Below are 7,553 nucleotides of genomic sequence, written 5' to 3'. Positions count from 1 at the left end.
TGTACACGCAGAGTGCATCCACACGATGAGACTACGATTCAAATCAAAATGCGTCATGTTTCCAAGTATTATTCTAGTTTAAAGTGCCAAAAAATATCCTTCATCTTATGCTGAAACACTTTAATGAACAAGAGAAGATACATAAAACATTACATGGACTGACTAATTTGACTTTTACCACGTTCTGTTGGGATTCAAACAAATAGAATTTACTGATAATTCAGAAGCGATGCAGAACAGCACTGATTTAATTTATAGCTGCTTTAGCTGAAGTGGAAAAGCACTGGTGTAGAAATCCTGCTATGATTATCTCTGGTATCCTCGTTATTTAACTTTATAGGTGTTTGTGACCTAAATTATGAGGAATAAAACATTGTGAAAGAAGAATCTCAGTTCCTCTCCAAATTTAATTTTCTGAACTCAGCATGTTGGCTAATACTTCCTCATTATACATCTGAGTCACCGTCGGTGATGCATTGAGATGATTCACCGCACTTCTAATCCAAATAAACGATTACACAACAGTTTATTCCTTCATAAAATGTGGGAAATGTACATATTAAAACAGGCCTCATCCCCAAAGCAAGAGTAATTGATTAATTAGTTGGTGACATTTAGCTTCATTGAAGAGAAAGAGAGACACTAGATGTTTTTTTATTATTATTTTTAACCCTGAAAGGAAACCATACTGATTGAATTAGAGTGAAATGATCTCCTCTTTTAAATCCAGGAACATTACGACATGACTTAAAGAATAAGTTTGAAGCTTTTAGAGGACTAGAATTGGATTGTGGCTATTTAGTGCAGAAGGAGATGATTCAGAAAGTAGGAATGGGTATTGCTTTCTTACTGTGTACTTTAGAATATCTAAACACAGTATCTAATTATGCATCCAGACCTTCAGGGTTTGTTACTGAGTGTTCAACTCAGTTCATCTTAGCAGTCTGACTTTTCGTATTATTTCACCATCACCCTTGTCTTGCACCGTAAGCTCCCGCATGGTGATGTAATTGTATCATAAATTATCAAGAGAGGGTGCTGTTGCACTGCAAAGGATGTACTCACCACCCTGAACGGCAAATCAGAATCTCCAATACCATTACTGTTCATAATAAATGTCAACCAGCATTAAGAATGCCAAGGACAAATACTTGAGCTAATAACCCTGCATAATTATTGAGACATGATGATGAAATGTTGGGAAATTGGATGTTAAGGCGTCTCATTCTCTTACTTTCAATTGAGCATCTTGCTGAGTTTCAAGGGAAGCTTAAAGCCCACGAACACGATGAGTTCTGACTTGAGAGATGATTTGTCAGGTTTTAAAGGGATTTTGGCATTGCCAAAGTTTGAACAATGTGTCATGATTGTGAGACAAAGCTTGACAGACTGTTCTGTTTTTTAAGCTCTGCTCCTAGCCTCTTTTTTGTGTTTTCTTTTAGGAGTAAAGAAGCAGCTTTCCCTCGTATTTTATTCTTTTTGTGACAGTGAACAGAGATAGAAAGTGATGGGGGAAAGATGCAACAACACAGCGGGAGTTGCAAATGTAGTACCATATTGATCTTTGGCTGTGAAGACTCGTGCAAAAAAAAAAAAAAAAGTTGCTTTCTTATTATGTTTCAATACATATATTTGATTTCAGGAGGAATTAACATTTTCATAAATTACAAAGCATCGCCATACAAGAATAACATGTTACAGGCAGCAAATTCTGGACTTCATCAAAGCACATTTCTTGTGCCAGTTAAATGATAACACTGCATAATTGTTCGCTGTCAAAACACAGTTTCAGAACTTCACCGCAGATCAGTTGGCCTAATGCTGAATGAAGAATGCCTGGAAAAAAAGGATTTGGATGGTTTATATGTCAAAACACAGTGTTCTGAGAAAGACTGTGAATAAAAAAAGAAAGGAAAAAAAACAAGCGAGAGATCTTCACCACAGGGACTAAAGACAAGATGGATCCTACAAGTGCCACAACAAACTGTCAACTTAGAATAAGACTGTCTCGTCAAGCCTGCTTAAATAAGCCTGTTAACATGGCACTTTTGACATGTTGCAATGGAGTGCCACGCCAGGCAAAACGTCGTCTCTTTTCTTCCCAGGTGATGACAAATTGATTTTACACTGCAACAATTTTTTGTCAAGCGACTGAATTCAGAGGGAGAAACGACATATTTAACATATCACACAGGCAGCAGGACAATATCTAACCGATGAGATGTGCGTTCCCCTTCGAGCCTGGAGAATCTCCTCCTCGAGGAAGTACGCCACAAACCACTGTATAGCCTTCTGGTGACACTGAAAGTGATAAAGTAGTTAGCTGAGCTTTCATGAGTCCAGCACTGATACAAAGAATGACAGTTGCTTCTCCCTTCTGATCAAAGGCAGCAGACAAGTGCTGTAAAATGTTTCTCCCTCTATCCTCCCCCCAAACCCTGTCTCCATCTAATGATAGTTGAATACATTGTCATCTCATTATCTTTGAAGAGGGGAAAGATCCCTCCCGTATGAGTGGGCACTGTGTCTCTTGCCATCAGTCAGGCCCTAAGATTGGTGAAGCGCATTCCTGTCTCATTATGTTGAGTGAGAGATATCAGACACATCCCATCTGCCTAACGCCTTCCACACACATGCTGCCATGCTTCAGCCATGCAAGCTGCTACTGTTCAGCTGTAGCCCTATAACTCAGCTATGAGGCTGATATTCTGAGGATGTCTGGACGCCACTATTAGCTAACTCGCTGCATGGTCAAATATTTCTGTCAGTAATAGGAGAACGCAGACTTGCTTCTGATTGGATGAGTCCGAGCAGGGCTTGTTTTTATGGCTGCAATCAGTCTCTTAGACATGCATCTAGTCTGCATCACTATTAATATTGCAGCATATCATGTAGTTTATCCCATAATGGTTTCTAACTCTCTCACACACAACATGTTTACCCCTAGGCAGCTGGCTGCAAAGACTGTACCGGTTATAACAAATGGAAAGAGAAAAAAAACCTCTGCTGTTCCATTAAAAAAAAAAAAGTACAGTACAGACATGAACATTTTAGAAAATCAGGATAACAAGCTTCACATACACAAATAAATACATATTTTTTCATTAACCTATTAATTTGAAAAACTATTTTTAAAGAAGGCAGTCACTCGGCGGCATCATTCTGGAGCTTGTGTGACTATTCTATAATGACTGAATAGTGCTCAAAGCCAAAAGGGAACAATAACTTGTGACACAAATGCCAAATTGGTCCCTGATTCTCTTGACTGGCTCTAACAGATGTCATGGGCCGATTGCCAAAACATCTTATCGTGGACACAGTACAGTGAAACCACAACACTGATCTACATGATGGATGTCAGATCAAAATGAATCCAGCCATGGTTTTACCAGCTTTGAATTCATGCATGGGGAAGCCTGTCAGGGGCGAGAGATGATGTGGACGCTGGCTCTCACTGTTTGTCAAGATTTTACATCCCTCCCCCTCACTACTCGTTTGAAGCTAGTCATCTGCCGTCTAGCAGCTTGCTGCCAATACGCCTGAGTATCTAGATTCAACATTTGTGGACTTCTCACAGGAAAGAATGCAATTAGGCTATTTTTGTGAGTGTACAGCATCCCTCTGCATACAACATGCAATCTATCATTTTATTGTGCCCCGACTTTCCCAGGAAACACGCTTTAATTTGGTAACTACACTTGTCTGTTCCTTGTTTTGTGTGTGTAATTCAGACAGTAAACCAGTGCCCGTCAATTGTACATTTTTTTCACAGCTGATTTGCCTCTTTGGAAGTCTGTGTGGAATAAAGAAATACAAAACTGAAAGTGGACTTTCGAAAGTTGAGCATCAAATGATGTTTTGACATCAAATAAAAAATGAGGAAACATCAAGACCTGAAGAAGATCACATACCCAAGCAGCCCAATTCTTTAAATGAGATGTGTTGTTTGTTTTCTGACAGACACAGACGTGACAACAAACTTGCTCCGTCCAACTCACTTCCTCAGTCTTTGCAGCATCCATAATTCAGAGAACATCATGTCCACTTCAATAACACAGGCATAGCTTGCTGAAGGACACACACAATATACATTTTTACTGCCTCTTTTTTTCTGATAAATCCTTGCAACGGGAGGAAAAAAACATCTAGCGCTGCTTGTGTGCCACTATTGTGTCTGCTACGCCTCTTACCCTATATGATCTTTCTCTCGGCACATTACTGCTGCCCGTGCAGCGACCGCTTACGAATTGCCTCCAGAGCTAAATCACTTCCTTTGTCAGACACGACTGCCTTTCTTTCCCAGACCCATTGCTTACTGCTATTGTTAGTGAAGATGAACAGCCCACGACAATTAAAGGTGTGGACCATTACTTCTGCTGTAAGGAAGGTTAGACCTCATGCTTTACAGCCTGTGGGAGAACACTGGCGTATCTTCATCTGTCATCCTGAGCCATAATGGAAGGCCTTGGAATGGATGAAGAGCCAACAAATGTCCACCTCCGAACACACTCTGGGTCAGGTTTGTGCAGCAATGTCGAAGGTGAAGGATACAGGTTGAAATTATTACGTACGGTAACTTAGTGAAGCTTTTGTGCAAACACAGAAAGGAAAAGTGTGCAGAAAACTTGCATATCCAACACAATACAGAGGAAATCTCCAGGATACACCAAACTGGGTATGTCTCCTACTATTAAAGGGGAACTTCGTTTTTTTTTCAACCTGGGGTCTGTTTTCATATGTCATTTCATACATGTGAGTGATGGAGAAATGAATTTTCAACATAGCTCCAGTATTTAGCCAGGCAGGCAGCTTAGCAGCTCAGCTAGCAGCTCGGCTAGCGAAAAGTATGGGGCAACTTGCACCCCCGCATCAAAGTCCACCCTAACGTGCTTTTTTTCCCACACTGACCGGCTTGGATAGTCTCAACGAGTGTCCCACAACATAGTAGAGATGAGAAGTGAAGGAAAACCTCCACATTACCTGGCGATCGCTGTTTGTTGTGGTCTGTATCCAAATCTCAGGACGCTAGAAAGCAAATCTTGCTCTGCGGAACAGCTGTTTCCCCCACCGGTGTTTTGGTGCGAGCTATCGCGAGATTTCGGAACGAGATTTGCTTTCTAGCTTTCTGAGCTGCGAAGCTGCCTGCCTGGCTAAATACTGGAGCTATGTTGAAAATTCATTTCTCCATCACTCACATGTATGAAATGACATATGAAAACAGACCCCAGGTTGAAAAAAAAACGAAGTTCCCCTTTAAATGGAATGTCTGGTTTAACATTCTGATGAGTTAATTCTGATATTATTAGCTGGATGATATTAATTACTGGTGAACTTAACAGGCTTTTCTATCTAACTGTGGCTTCACAGGCCACTGTGCAGTGCATTTAATATAATGTGAAAAACACATGCGATTAGGAGACTAGATAAATTCAGACCTACTTGCACGCAATATAAACTCCTGGACGCATTTAAAATGTGTGTTGGTCTCAAATAATAATGGGGATTTGAGTTTACATGCAGAGGTGAGACATTTTATGGAGTCTTGCATTTGTTTGGGATTTTGTAGCTTGGAACAAAGGGTGAAGATGAAGGGAGGTAGTTATTCTTGATCAAAAGAAAAATAAAGTCACTCCCAGATTTGAAACCCCCAAATGGTTTTAATTAGTGTTACATGTTGTTTTTACTTGGCTCTAACTTTAGCAGCTAGTCAGCCTAGATTTAGGGGTCACCTGGGTTGTATTCATAGTTAATAGCTTCACTATAAGGGAAATTTCCCAGAGTGCTATTCAGCTGGCTGTTGATGGGCAGAAAATACCAGAATTTCGCATTTTTGCATTTTCTTGTATGGAACCTTTGGAGCTCTTTAAAGCACCTTTGGCAGAGCTCGGCTGAGTGGCAAAAGTAAATTAAGAAGTAATTCAACTAATTACTTTTGCTGTGAAGTAATTAGAACACTATTACTTTTTCAATTAGTGACATATAAGGGGATTGATCAGACAGTGGTTGGAAATGCATCTTCTTATTGTGACTTAACTTGAAGCATCTATAGACTTGTTGTGAAATGTGCAGCAATCTTTTCAACAGATGCCCTCAACCAAAAAACAGAAAAGAACTGAAAATACGATCATTATATAGAGTTTCTGATAAACAATAGACTTCTGATCACCCACAAGTCCAATAAACACTGATGCGAAAATGGTAACCATTAATGTTGATTATAGTCTCAAGAAAACAACACTTTAGCTTTAACAACCATCAATAAAATATTTTAGTTTATACATATCGTAGGGACAGTCAGCTTTGCGTCACGTATGGTGAGGCATAATCAATCAACACATCAGGTGCCATCTTTGAGAAAGTAAAAGTTTACAATAAAATGCATCTTAGATCAAAACATTTCCAACAAGTTAGTGTTTTTATTTCTGCCATCATCTTTGTTCCAACCCTGTCTCTCAAAAAATACATTCCTATACAGCTAAACTGCACTCTCAACTACAATTTGAAAGAGACTTATTTTGTTACAGTAAGGTAACAGCATGACCTAATAGTAAACATTTCCACTTTTGATGAGGCTCGGAGTGGGTGTTGGGATGATGGAATGGTTGTGGTGGAATTAGCTGAAAGCAGGCCTTCACCCAGAGGACTGTGGGACCTGCTTACTCTTGTTTGGACTTGCTGTTTGGTCAGGTTTGCAGCCCAGGGTCCTTCTCTGTATGTGGATTAAGGTTTTAGCTAGACAATATTTGTTGATGGTATGGCATGATCTTGGATTTCTTGTCTCTTTGAAACAATTGTTGGATTGGTTGTCATGACAATATATCCATAAGATCAAACCCACTCCGGAGCAAGTTTATTCAGTGTAAACACGATTAAACAGCTTTGTTAAAGGAAAAGCGCCCAACCAAGGAACCCTGAGCTGTTCTTGTGGGAGGGATTTACCGCTTTTGGTGCAGTGATAATAAGAAGAACATTTTAGATGGACAAGATATTGTGAGTCCATACTCCGATTCATTAATGTTGCTCAATTTGTTTGCATCTTACAGTAGGATCCAAACTGACAGGAGTGCGATGACATTTCCTGCCACAGCTGTAGCACTCACTCTGCAATAGTCACTCGTCACTCTGTAATTGTTCTTGTTGGCCATAAAGATTCACAACATGAACAGACACCTGCCAGTCACAATCAGTCACAATCAGTCACAGTCAGTCACTTCCATATTACTGGACCTCCTCACTGTCAGTCACAACACCTGAACCAATCACCAGCAGTCTCTCTCCCACCTGGAATCCCCCCCATTCCTTTGTTTGAAGCACATCAGCTTCATTCAGTCACACACAGCAGTAACCTGAACAACAGGATCACCCCACACCACTCATCTCTGGAAACCATTCACTTTTCACATGCCTGGAAATCACACCATCAAAGAGGAAGTGAATTCAAACTCTTGTTAAGCATGTTGAAAGCTGTGTAGTATCATGCTAATGCTCATGCCAATGCTAACAGGCCTTCACCACTGGAACCATGCTTCTGGATTTCTGGATGCCACCCACCT

Source organism: Acanthochromis polyacanthus, chromosome 10, assembly GCF_021347895.1.
Source record: "Acanthochromis polyacanthus isolate Apoly-LR-REF ecotype Palm Island chromosome 10, KAUST_Apoly_ChrSc, whole genome shotgun sequence".
Classification (NCBI taxonomy): Eukaryota; Metazoa; Chordata; class Actinopteri; family Pomacentridae; genus Acanthochromis; species Acanthochromis polyacanthus.
The sequence above is the reverse complement of the archived record's forward strand: the minus strand, read 5'-3'. Positions refer to the sequence as shown.